The following is a 12,785-nucleotide window of genomic DNA, read 5'->3' as shown; positions in this document are numbered from 1 at the left end:
TGGTTTGTCCTCTGGGTTTTCCCAGGTACATAAGTTCTGTTATACTCACAGACATGATTCAAACAGTTTTAGAAACTTCAGAGTGGTTTCCATCCAAATATACTAATACTATGCATATCTTATATTCTGGGGAAGAGTAGCAGGCAGTTGAATTTGGGCACGCTATTTATCCAAATGTGAAAAAAATGCTGCCCCCTATCCCGAAGAATTTTAAAAGCTGAAATTATTGTTAATTTAAGTGCATTGTCCGATTTACAATAGGGTTTCCAGCAAAAGCATGCCATGCGATTGTTTGAGGACGGCGCCCCACATCAAAATATTTTTCAACCAGCACAGGCTACGTAAAATCAAAAATAGCAATTAAATATTCACTTACTTTTTGAAAATCTTCCTCTGATTTGCAATCCCAAGGGTCCCAGTTACAACATGCATTGTAATTAAAAAGGTAATTAAACTATAATATTTCATACAGAAATATGTATGTTCAATAGAAACACTAAATTTGCAAGTGCACGTCCTGTTCGTCGCGCACGCACAGACTGATTTCCAACTCTGACTCCCTGTACCAAAACTTCTTCCTTGTTTGGGAAGAAACAAGCCTGTAACCTTGAACAAAGACGGTCTAGTTTCTAAAATGATCAGCCGCCATTGTTGCAACCCCTATTACCAGTCTGTTCAACCTCTCTTTCGTATCGTCCGAGATCCCTAAAGATTGGAAAGCTGCTGCGGTCATCCCCCTCTTCAAAGGGGGTGGCACACTAGACTGAAACTGTTATAGACCTACTGTATATCCATCCTGCCCTGCCTTTCTAAAGTCTTTGAAAGCCAAGTTAATTTACAAATCACTGACTATTTTGAATCCCACCGTACCTTCTTCGCTGTGCAATCCGGTTTCCGAGCTGGTCACGGGTGCACCTCGGCAACGGTCAAGGTACTAAACGATATCATAACAGCCATCGATAAAAGACAGTACTGTGCAGCCACCGTCATCAACATGGCCAAGGCTTTCGACTCTGTCAATCACAACATTCTTATGGGCAGACTCAACAGCCTTGGCTTCTCAATTGACTGCCTCGCCTAGTTCACCAACTACTTCGCAGACAGAGTTCAGTGTGTCAAATAGGCGGGCCTGTTGTCCGGACCTCTGGCAGTCTCTATGGGGGTACCACAGGGTTCAATTCTCGGGCCGACTCTTTTCTCTGTATATATAAACGATGTTGCTCTTGCTGCAGGTGATTCCCTGATCCACCTCTACGCAGACGACACCATTCTGTATACATCTGGTCCTTCTTTGGACACTGTGTTAACTAACCTCCAAACGAGCTTCAATGCCATACAATACTCCTTCCGTGGCCTCCAACTGCTCTTAAACGCTAGTAAAACCAAATGCATGTTTTTCAACCGTCCACTGCCCGCACCCGTCCGCCCGACTAGCATCACTACGCTGGACGGTTCTGACCTAGAATATGTGGACAACTACAAATACCTAGGTGTCTGGCTAGACTGTAAACTCTCCTTCCAGACTCATATCAAACATTTCCAATCCATAATTAAATCTTGAATCGGCTTCCTATTTCGCAACAAAGCCTCCTTCACTCACGCCGACAAACATACCTTCGTAAAACTGACTATCCTACCGATCCTCGACTTCGGCGATGTCATTTACAAAATAGCTTCCATACTCTACTCAGCAAACTGGATGCAGTCTATCACAGTGCCATCTGCTTTGTCACCAAAGCCCCTTATACCACCCACCACTGCTACCTGTATGCTCTAGTCGGCTGGCCCTCACTACATATTTGTCGCCAGGGCCACTGGCTCCAGGTCATCTGTAAGTCTTTGCTTGGTAAAGCTCCGCCTTATCTCAGCTCACTGGTCACCATAACAACACCCACCCGTAGCACGCGCTCCAGCAGGTATATCTCACTGGTCATCCCCAAAGCCACCCTTCCTTCCAGTTCTCTGCTGCCAATGACTGGAACGAATTGCAAAAATCGCTGAAGCTGAAGACATACAGTATATTTCCCTCACTAACTTTAAGCATCAGCTGTCAGATCAGTTAACCGATCGCTGCAGCTGTACATAGCCCATCTGTAAATAGCCCACCCAATCTACCTACCTCATCCCCATATTGTTTTAATTTACTTTTCTGTTCTTTTGCACACCAGTATTTCTACTTACACATCATCATCTGCTCATCTTTCACTCCAGTGTTAATTTGCTAAACTGTAATTACTTCGCTACTATGGCCTATTTATTGCCTTACCTCCTCACACCATTTGCACACACTGTATATATACTTTCTTTTTTTTCTATTATGTTATTGACTGTACACTTGTTTATTCCATGTGTAACTCTGTGTTGTTGTTTGTGTAGCACTGCTTTGCTTTCTTGGCCAAGTCGCAGTTGTAAATGAGAACTTGTTCTCAACTAGCTTACCTGGTTAAATAAAGGTGAAATAAAAAAAATATTTAAAAAATCTGCCATGATTTCATGATTGTGAAATTAATTATTTTGGACACTGCCATGTAAACACGTTATTCTTATAGACATGGTTACTCTACAGTACAAACCTCATGCTAAGCATTTGTGCTAGAGGCGAAGGACACCAGAGGGAGTGGTAGGCCACACAAGCTCACAGAACGGACCACCGAGTGCTGAAATTGTCCGTCCTCGGTTGAAACACACCCTACTGGGTTCCAAACTGCCTCTGGAAGCAAACATCAGCACAATAACTGTTCATCGGGAGCTTCATGAAATGGGTTTCCATGGCTAAGCAGCTGCACACAAGCCTAAGATCACCATGCGCAATGCCAAGCGTTGGCTGGAGTGGTGTAAAGCTCGCTGCCATTCGACTCTGGAGTAGTGCTTGCCTACGGAGCTGTGAGGGGAACGGCACCTCAGTACCTCCAGGCTCTGATCAGGCCCTACACCCAAACAAGGGCACTGCGTTCATCCACCTCTGGCCTGCTCGCCTCCCTACCACTGAGGAAGTACAGTTCCCGCTCAGCCCAGTCAAAACTGTTCGCTGCTCTGGCCCCCCAATGGTGGAACAAACTCCCTCACGACGCCAGGACAGCGGAGTCAATCACCACCTTCCGGAGACACCTGAAACCCCACCTCTTTAAGGAATACCTAGGATAGGATAAAGTAATCCCTCTCACCCCCCCCCCCCCCCTTAAAAGATTTAGATGCACTACTGTTCCACTGGATGTCATAAGGTGAATGCACCAATTTGTAAGTCGCTCTGGATAAGAGCGTCTGCTAAATGACTTAAATGTAAATGTAAATGTAAATGTAGTGGAAATGCGTTCTTTGGAGTGATGAATCACGCTTCACTATCCGACGGACAAAACTGTGTTTGGCGAATGCCAGGAGAATGCTACCTGCCCCAATGCATAGTGCCAACTGTAAAGTTTGGTGGAGGAGGAATAATGGTCTGTGGCTGTTTTTCATGACAGTTTGAGGAATGCCCTTTCCTGTTTCAGCATGACAATGCCCCCATGCACAAAGTGACTCCTTTCAGAAATGGTTTGTCGAAATCAGTGTGGAAGAACTTGACTGGCCTCCACAGAGCCCTGACCTCAACCCCATCGAACACCTTTAGGATGAATTTGAACGCTGACTGCGAGCCAGGCCTAATCACCCAAAATCAGTGCCCGGCCTCACTAATGCTCTTGTGGCTGAATGGAAGCAAGTCCCCGCAGAAATGTTCCAATGTCTAGTGGAAAGCCTTCCTAGAAGAGTGGAGGCTGTTATAGCAGCAAAGGGGGTTCCAACTCCATATTGCAAATTATTTTGAAATTAGATGTTTTGACTAGCAGTTGTCCACATACTTTCGGTCATGTAGTGTAGGTAACCAAGTAGTCTAAACCAATGAGGCTAAACCAATGAGGCTAGTGAGTGCTTGTGCTTGTGTTTGCATCAAAGCTAAAAGTGAAGGAATTTGCAGATATTTAATGAGCAGATTCATTCTCTGTCACAGTGACAGAACTATTATTGCATGAAAGTGATTCATGATGCTAAAGTGGGTCAGTAGACAATCAGTTCACTTCAAGTTAAGTCAGTTCGACTTTACAACTCAATTCAGATCAGTTGAAATCAGTTTATTTTAATTTAGTTGAATTAAATTTAGTCACTGAGTTACAGATTTGGGCCATGGGGAGGGATAATGACAAGCAACTTGATTAACACAAATGGCTAACTAATAAGTGGCACCAAGCCTAAGCACATGAAACCCTTATCTTGCACACAACAGTGTATACAAAGGATATGATCAATCAAAACATGATTCTTAATCGGGTCATAAAAAAATCATCATATTAGGATTTATAATGACACGATTAAGGATCAGATTCAGCTATAACTTACTATTGTTATCACTTTGTCATTAAACACACATTACACAATTAGCCTTGTGTAAAAAGGAATTCTGGCATGTGAGCTTTCACTGATCAGGTGGAGATCTATCAATATCCACTTGTGGTTGTGTTTGTTGAAGACACTTTCCAGCTGTGAATTCATTTCCTTTTGTGCGTGTGTGTGTGTATGCTTGCGTAAGTGAGTGCGAGAGCTTTAGAACCACAGAGGCTCCCCAGCAGATGGACAGAGCAGTCAAGTGGGGGGTTAAGGATGTATGTCACTGGGTCCCTTGATCCCCTTCTGCTATAATACCTAGATCCAGAGGATGATAGAAAAAAGTCCCTCCAACTTCCCCCTCCCCTCACCCAAAACTCCCTGATAGACACACACACATAGACACACGTTTCTCTTTATTGGGACCTATACAGACGTATTTTATGGATGCCTTAGGATGTGAACCCTCTGGAGGGATGTAGCCATACAGTCAGCTGAAGTCTATTGCTGGGAAGGGGCCTATGCTTGCTTTGCTTCTCTTACATTACATTCAGGAAGTAGTGAGATGTGAGCAACTTCAATCCCATCCTTGACCTTTTTGAAGTAAAACATGGCAAAACTGGCTTGTGTAAGACTACTTCATTTGTGGTTCCCAGATAAAAAGCTTTCTAGAGGGAAACAATGAGGATTATAGTTGCCAGGATTAACATGATGATGCTCCAATATGTCCATAAGAAGTTTTGTTTTTGAAGGAGATTAGATTAGAATTTATTTACCTTAATTTCAACAGGGAAGTCATATGGATGAGATTTTTAAGCACAATTTTATCAATGCTCTGTCTCTCAGTAGATGGCTAGCTTTAGGAGAGAGAGGTTTACTGCAGTGGATTAAAGACATTGTATGGTTCTTTCTTGTTTCTCTGTGTGTCCCACCCTGGGTTGGAACTTCATGGCCCCAGCTCTCTGTTTTTGAAGCAGTCTTCTCTTGGATCTGACAGTCATAGAGAAATCAAAGATAAGTTTAATGCAATAAGGGAAATGCAGCAGGCGTGTGTGCTACTTTACATTTTGCTACAGAGAACCCCCCCCGCCCCCACACACACACACAAACATACATAAGTTGACAAAAAGAAAAGTATGCATAAATATGCAACCCCAAACCCCAATCACCCCAAATCAGCATGCCTAAATCCTATCGAGCACCGTCTCTAACTCTTCAGATACAAAATAGATAAATCAGTAGAATTATTTAGCATTCTCACACTCATGAAAAATAACAACCATTGGGGCTTACACTGCTGAGTACAGTAGCTTTAAGGTGCGGTTCTGAGACTACATTATTTCAAACTATTGTATTCCCCAGTGCTTTCCTTTCTCTAACTCAGGGGTTCCCAAATGTTTTCACTCATGCCACTCTTCCAGCATTGGGGAACATCCTGCATGCACCATGGCTATTCCTATGGGCACATGCACTGGTCATGACACAAACTGTTCACAACACTCTTGTTGGAGAGACAATTTTGCAGGTTTAAAGCGTATTTCCTTCAATTCTGCACATTTTGCCATGGGGTGCAGAGAACATTTTGGCAGTTTAAAGCAAATTTTCTTGCAATTCTATACGTTTTGCCATGTCTAATGTGTATGCATGTGATATTTGAGAGACTCAAACATGATGTATGGGCTAAAAAACCTAGCATAGCACCCCGTATTATCGGCATATTCAACAGCGTTTATGTCACGCCCTGACCTTAGAGATCCTTTATTCTCTATTTTGGTTAGGTCGGGGTGTGATTAGGGTGGGCATTCTAGTTTCTTTATTTCTAGGATGGCTTGGTATGGTTACCAATCAGAGGCAGCTGTCTATTGTTGTCTCTGATTGGGGATCATATTTAGGCAGCCTTTTCCCACCTGTTTGTTGGGGGATCTTGTTTTTGTGTAGTGCCTGTGAGCACTGCATTGATGGCACATTTTGGTTGTTCTGTATTGTTTTGGTGAGTTTCATTTATTAAACATGTGGAACTCTACCTACGCTGCGCCTTGGCCCATTTATTCCAACGATCGTGACAGTTTAAGAAATATATTACATTCAACAGTGCTATCTTGTGTTCTAGCCATAAATGTTTTGTGATTATTGGTGTCGTTAAAAAAGGTCAGCAATTAGCACATTTGACATTTCAGTGGAAATACTACTACTATCAGCTTTTTGATAAGCGGTTTCGCAAAAAGAAGAACATCCCATATTATCGGCATACAGGCGGCAGGTAGCCTAGCGGTTAGAGCATGTAGTTCTGCCCCTGAACAAGGCAGTTAACCCACTGTTCCTAGGCCGTCATTGTAAATATGGTCCCCAGTTATTGGCCACCTTACTATTTTGTTCAATTACAAGATCTATCCGCTTCATTTTGTTCATACAAATGGACACCAAACGTGTATCCGAAGTGTTTACTAGATAGTTGACTAGTTAGCTAGCCTTCCAATAAATAAAAAAAATGGCTTGCCGGTCAACTTTTCATTGCATAGCCTGGTGTGCCTTCCTGTAGACTCTTAAAAATGATTCTTCACCAACATCTTAATTTTTCAAAATAAAAGCCTGAAACTATGTCTAGTGACTGTAGACACATTAGGGAAGCCATAGAAAAAGGAATCTGGTTGATATCCCTTTCAATGCATTTTCCCTGGCAATTGGCCAGGTGGGACATTTGCGTCCCGCCTATCCCAGAGAGGATAATCCTCTCTGGGATAGGCGGGATGCAAATGTCCCACCTGGCCAATTGCCAAGGAAAATGCAGAGCGCCAAATTTTTTAAAAATGCTATAAAATTCAAACTTTCATTAAATCACACATGTAAGATACCAAATTAAAGCTACACTCGTTGTGAATCCAGTCAACATGACAGATTTCAAAAAGGCGAAAGCATAAGAAGCTATCTGATTATAGCACAACAGTAAACAAAGAGAGAATAGCATATTTCAACCCTGCAGGCACCACACAAAACACAGAAATAAAATATAAATCATGCCTTACCTTTGACGAGCTTCTTTTGTTGGCACTCCAATATGTCCCATAAACATCAAATTGTCCTTTTGTTAATTAATTCTGTCCATATATGTCCAAAATGTCCATTTATTTGGCGCATTTGATCCAGAAAAAAGCAGCTTCCAATTTGCACAACGTCACTACAAAATATCTCAAAAGTTACCTGTAAACTTTGCCAAAACATTTCAAACTACTTTTGTAATACAACTTTAGGTATTTTTAAACGTTAATAATAGATCAAATTGAAGACGGGTCTATCTGTTTTCAATACAGGAGGATCACAATCTAACTCTACTTTTTAAGTCTTGCGCAACTCTCAAACAGTACACATAACGTTACCCTGTTGCAAGATTGCCGTACTCCTTCATTCCACAAAGGAATAACCTCAACCAAATTCCAAAGACTGATGGCATCCAGTGGAAGCGGTAGGAACTGCAACTCTTTTCCCAATGAGAACTCATTGAATAGACAGTGACCTTAAAAAATAATAATTCTGAATGGTTAGTCCTCTGTGTTTTGCCTGCTACATAAATTCTGTTATACTCACAGACATGATTCAAACAGTTTTAGAAACATTATAGTGTTTTCTACCCAAATCCACTAATAATATGCATATCTTATATTCTTGACATGAGTAGCAGGAAGATGAAATTGGGCACGCTATTTATCCAAAAGTGAAAATTCTGCCCCCTGTCCCAAATAGGTCATTTTAAGCCTGTTTACATCAGTTACTCTCAAAAAAAGATACCCCTGAAGGAGTCAGAAAAACACGCATAAATAAGTCTTCTGTGGTGACAAGTTTCCACAAGCGCTTGCTATGCTACACTTAAAGCTATTGCAGAACTTATTTAAAGATTTAGAGATTTAGAGAACTTATTTATCACACTCCCAGATGAAGGTTTGTAGTGAGGGGTTAATGATTTGTGCAGGAAAAGGGGACGTACAGAGTGTGGTGGTTGGCAAGGAATTTGTATGAAAATCCCTGGAACAGGTGAGCTTACATTCATGTTGTAACCTTTTATCCTTTGTTCTACCAATTTGACAACTTTGTTTAGTCTCACTTTCTCTCATGATTTGAAGTGTGTTTGAAGTTGCTAGTGTTGTGTCTTGGCCAGGGTTAGGGAGTAACATATGTAATCAGTTACATGTAATCTGATTACCCCCAAAAAACTGGACCTGTAAACAGTTACGTTACCAGCTAAAATATTGTAATAGGATTACAGATATACTTCAGAAAAAGTAGATGATTACTTCTTGGAATACTTGTAAATTCAGAAAGGATATTAACCAGGAAAAAATGTGGATGGTTGTCACATGCAATGTGGATTTGGTTGTCACTATGAACTCCATTATAAAACGGGGGTGGATCTTTTGTGCTTGTGTTACAAACAGCTCCTTTAGTTGCCTCTTTTTTTTCTGTCACAAACCCACACCTGTGTGCAGACTATGCGCAGACCAGCTGGCTGTAGTGTTTACGGTCATATTCAATCTCTCCCTATCCCAGTCTGCTGCCCCCACATGCTTCAAGATGTCCATCATTGTTCCTGTACCCAAAAAAGCGAATGTAACTATGTAAATGACTGTCGCTCCATAGGACTCACTTTTATCATCATAAAGTGCTTTGAGAAGCTAGTTAAGGATTACCTCCACCTTACTTGACCCACTGCAATTCACATACCACCCCAATAGATCCATGGATGATGCAATTGCTCTATCCAATCTGGACAAGAGGAATACCTCTGTAAGAATGCTGGGTCTAAACCCCTCCCTGTGCAACTCGGTCCTGGACTTCCTGACGGGCCGCCCCCAGGTGGTGATGGTAGGCAACAACACCTCCACTACGCTGATCCTCAACACAGGGGTCTCACAAGAGTGTGTGCTCAGCCCCCTCCTGACTCACTGTTTACCCACGACTTCGTGGCCACACATGTCTCCAACTCAATCATCAAGTATGTGGACGACACACAGTGGTAGGCCTGATTACCAACAATAACGAGACAGCCTACAGGGAGGAGGTGAGGGCCATGGTGGAATGGTGCCAGGAAAATAACCTCTCCCTCAACATCAACAAAACGAAGGAGCTGATCGTGCAGAGGGAGCACGCAGAGCAGAGGGAGCACGCCCCCATCAATATCGAGAAGGTGAAAAGCTTCAAGTTCCTCGGCGTCCACCCACACAGACAGTATGGTGAAGAAGGTGCAACAGCAATATTGCCTCTTCAACCTCAGGAAACTGAACAAATTTGTCTTGGCCCCTAAGATTCTCACAAACTATTACGGAACCACCATTGAGAGCATCTTGTCGGGATGTATCACCGCCTGGTACGGCAACTGCACCGTCTGCAACCACAGGGCTCTCCAGAGGGTGGTGTGGTCAGCCTAATGCATCACCGGGAGCACACTGCCTGCCCTTCGGGACATCTACTGGGCGGCAGGTAGCCTAGTAGTTAGAGCATTGGGCCAGTAACCAAAAGGTTGCTAGATTGAATCCCTGAGCTGACAAGGTAAAAATCTGTCATTCTGCCCCTGAACAAGGCAGTTAACCCACTGTTCCTAGGCCATCATTGTAAATAAGAATTTGTTCTTAACTGACTTGCCTAGTTAAAGAAAAGCGGTCAGACATTACAGCCTTTTCCACCTTATCAATCTACGTATTGTGAGCGGACCAAATAATTTGGTGTTACTCTAAAGCGGAGAGGTGGAATAAACGAGTCAGGAGTAGGTTTTCCTAATTTAACAACTTTCTGTATTGAGGGATTTCTTTCAATTGAAACACTCCAACACAATCAATGTTGATCTCCCAAGGAAAACATAACTCTTCTTCTTCACACAAAAAAGGAACACAAGACGAGTATCTTTAAACTATAACATAAATCACGGAATTGTCACCGTCTTAATGGTTTGTTCGTGGATAGCTCCCCTCTCGTGGTGGTCATCCCCCAGAGGTAGTTTGTGTGTGTGTGTTTGTTTGTCTTCTTCTTCTTCTTCTTCTTCTTCTTCTTCTTCTTCTTCTTCTTCTTCTTCTTCTTCTTCTTCTTTTTCGCCTTCCGAAAGGTACATCTAACCCCCCCCCCCTCACTGCCGGTTCCCTCCTCTCTCTTGTAGGGGAAAGAGAATATGTCATTAGTATCATCAGCTGTGCTTAATTGCCCCTGATCACCTTGACTCACATGCCTGGCTGGGCTACTATCCGTGAGCCCAGCCTGCCCTCTGGTGATCCTTCCACAGTACACACAATACCCCATAATGACAAAGCGAAAAAAGGTTTTTAGAATGTTTTGCTTATTTATTAAAAATAAAAAACAGAAATACCTTATTTACATAATTATTCAGACCTATTGCTAAGAGACTCAAAATTGAGCTCAGGTACATCCTGTTTCCATTGATCATCCTTGAGATGTTTCTACAACCTGTGGTAAATTCCATTGATTGGACATGAAAAAAAAAAATTTGAAAAAAAAAAATATATATATTTTTTGTTGTTTTTGTCAAATGCACCGAAAACAACAGGTGTAAACCTTACAGTGAAATGGTTACTTACAAGCCCTTAACCAACAATGCAGTATTAAGAAAAATAACTGTTAAAGAAAGTATTTACTAAAACAAACTGAAGTTTAAAAAAAAGATTTAAAAAGAAGGAAAATAGCAAATAATTAAAGAGCAACATTAAAATAACAGTAGCAAGGCTATATACAGGTGGTACCGGTACAGAGTCAATGTGCGGGGGCACAGGTTAGTCGAGGTAATTGAGGTAATATGTACATGTAGTTAGAGGTAAAGGGACTATGCATAGATAGGAATTGTCCATAGAGCTCAGAGACAGGATTGTTTCGAGGCTTAGAACTGGCGAAGGGAACTAAAAAATGTCTGCAGCATTGAAGGTCCAAAAGAACACAGTGACCTCCATCATTCTTAAAAGGAAGAAGTTTGGAACCACCAAGACCTGTCCAAGAGCTGGCCGGCCCGGCCAAACTGAACAATCGGGGGAGAAGGGCCTTGATCAGGGAGGTGACCAAGAACCCGATGGTCAGCCTTGCAGAGCTCCAGATTTCCTCTGTGGATATGGGAGAACCTTCCAGAAGGACAACCATCTCTGCAGCACTCCACCCTTCAGGCCTTTATGGTAAAGTAGCCAGACGGAAGCCACTCCTCAGTAAAAGGCACGTGACAGCCCGCTTGGAGTTTTCTAAAAGGCACCTAAAGGACTCTCAGACCATGAGAAACAAGATTCTCTGGTCTGATGAAACCAAGGTTGAACTCTTTGGCCTGAATGCCAAGCCTCACATCTGGAAGACACCTGGCACCATCCCAACGGTGAAGCATGGGCCCGAGTGGGCTCCCGAGTAGCACAGAGGTCTAAGGCACTGCATCTCTAGTGCTAGAGGCATCACTACAGACACACTGGTTCAAATCCATGCTCTATCACAACCGGCTGTGATTGGGAGTCCCATAGAGCAGCGCACAGTTGTCCCGGTTTGGTCGGTGTAGGCCGTCATTGTAAATAAGAATTTGTTCTTAATTAACTGACTTAGCTAGTTAAATAAAGGTTCAAATACAAAAATGGTGGTGGGAGCATCATGCTCTGGGGATGTTTTTCAGTGACTGGGAGACTAGTTGTGATCGAGGGAAAGATGAACGGGGCAAAGTACAGGGATCCTTTATGATAACCTGCTCCAGAACTCTCAAGACCTTCGACTGGGGGCGAAGGTTCACCTTCCAACAGGACAACGTCCACACAGCCAAGACAACGCAGGAGTGGCTTCGGGACAAGTCTCTGAATGTCATTGAGTGGCCCCGCCAGAGCCCGGACTTGAACCCGATCAAACATCTTTGGAAAGACCTGAAAATAGCTGTACAGCGACGCTCTCCATCCAACCTGACAGAGCTTGAGAGGATCTGCAGAGAAGAATGGGAGAAACTCCCCAAATATAGGTGTGCCAAGCTTGTAGTGTCATATCCAAGAACACCCAAGACTGTAATTGCTGCCAAAGCAGCTTCAAGGAAGATCAAAAGGACTGAATACTTATGTAAATGTCATATTTGAGCTTTTTTTTATATGTACTGTGCATTTGCAAAAATGTCTAAAAACCAGTTTTTTCTTTGTCATTGTGTGGTATTGTGTGTAGATGAGGGAAAAAACGATTTAATACATTTTAGAATAAGGCTGTAACGCAACAAAATGTGGAAAAACTCAAGGGGTCTGATTACTTTCTGAATGCACTGTCTACAGGTATTCTGTATTCTAGTGAAGGCCATCCTATTCAACTATTGCTGTACATACAGTATACTATTCTATCACTTATTCTTCAGATATACCACATATTCTATCCACATACTGTCCATAATGTCAATGCATCCCATCACATACACAAATCTGTATATACATACAGTACCA

This window comes from Oncorhynchus nerka, linkage group LG9a (assembly GCF_034236695.1).
Source record: "Oncorhynchus nerka isolate Pitt River linkage group LG9a, Oner_Uvic_2.0, whole genome shotgun sequence".
Taxonomy (NCBI): Eukaryota; Metazoa; Chordata; class Actinopteri; order Salmoniformes; family Salmonidae; genus Oncorhynchus; species Oncorhynchus nerka.
The sequence above is the reverse complement of the archived record's forward strand: the minus strand, read 5'-3'. Positions refer to the sequence as shown.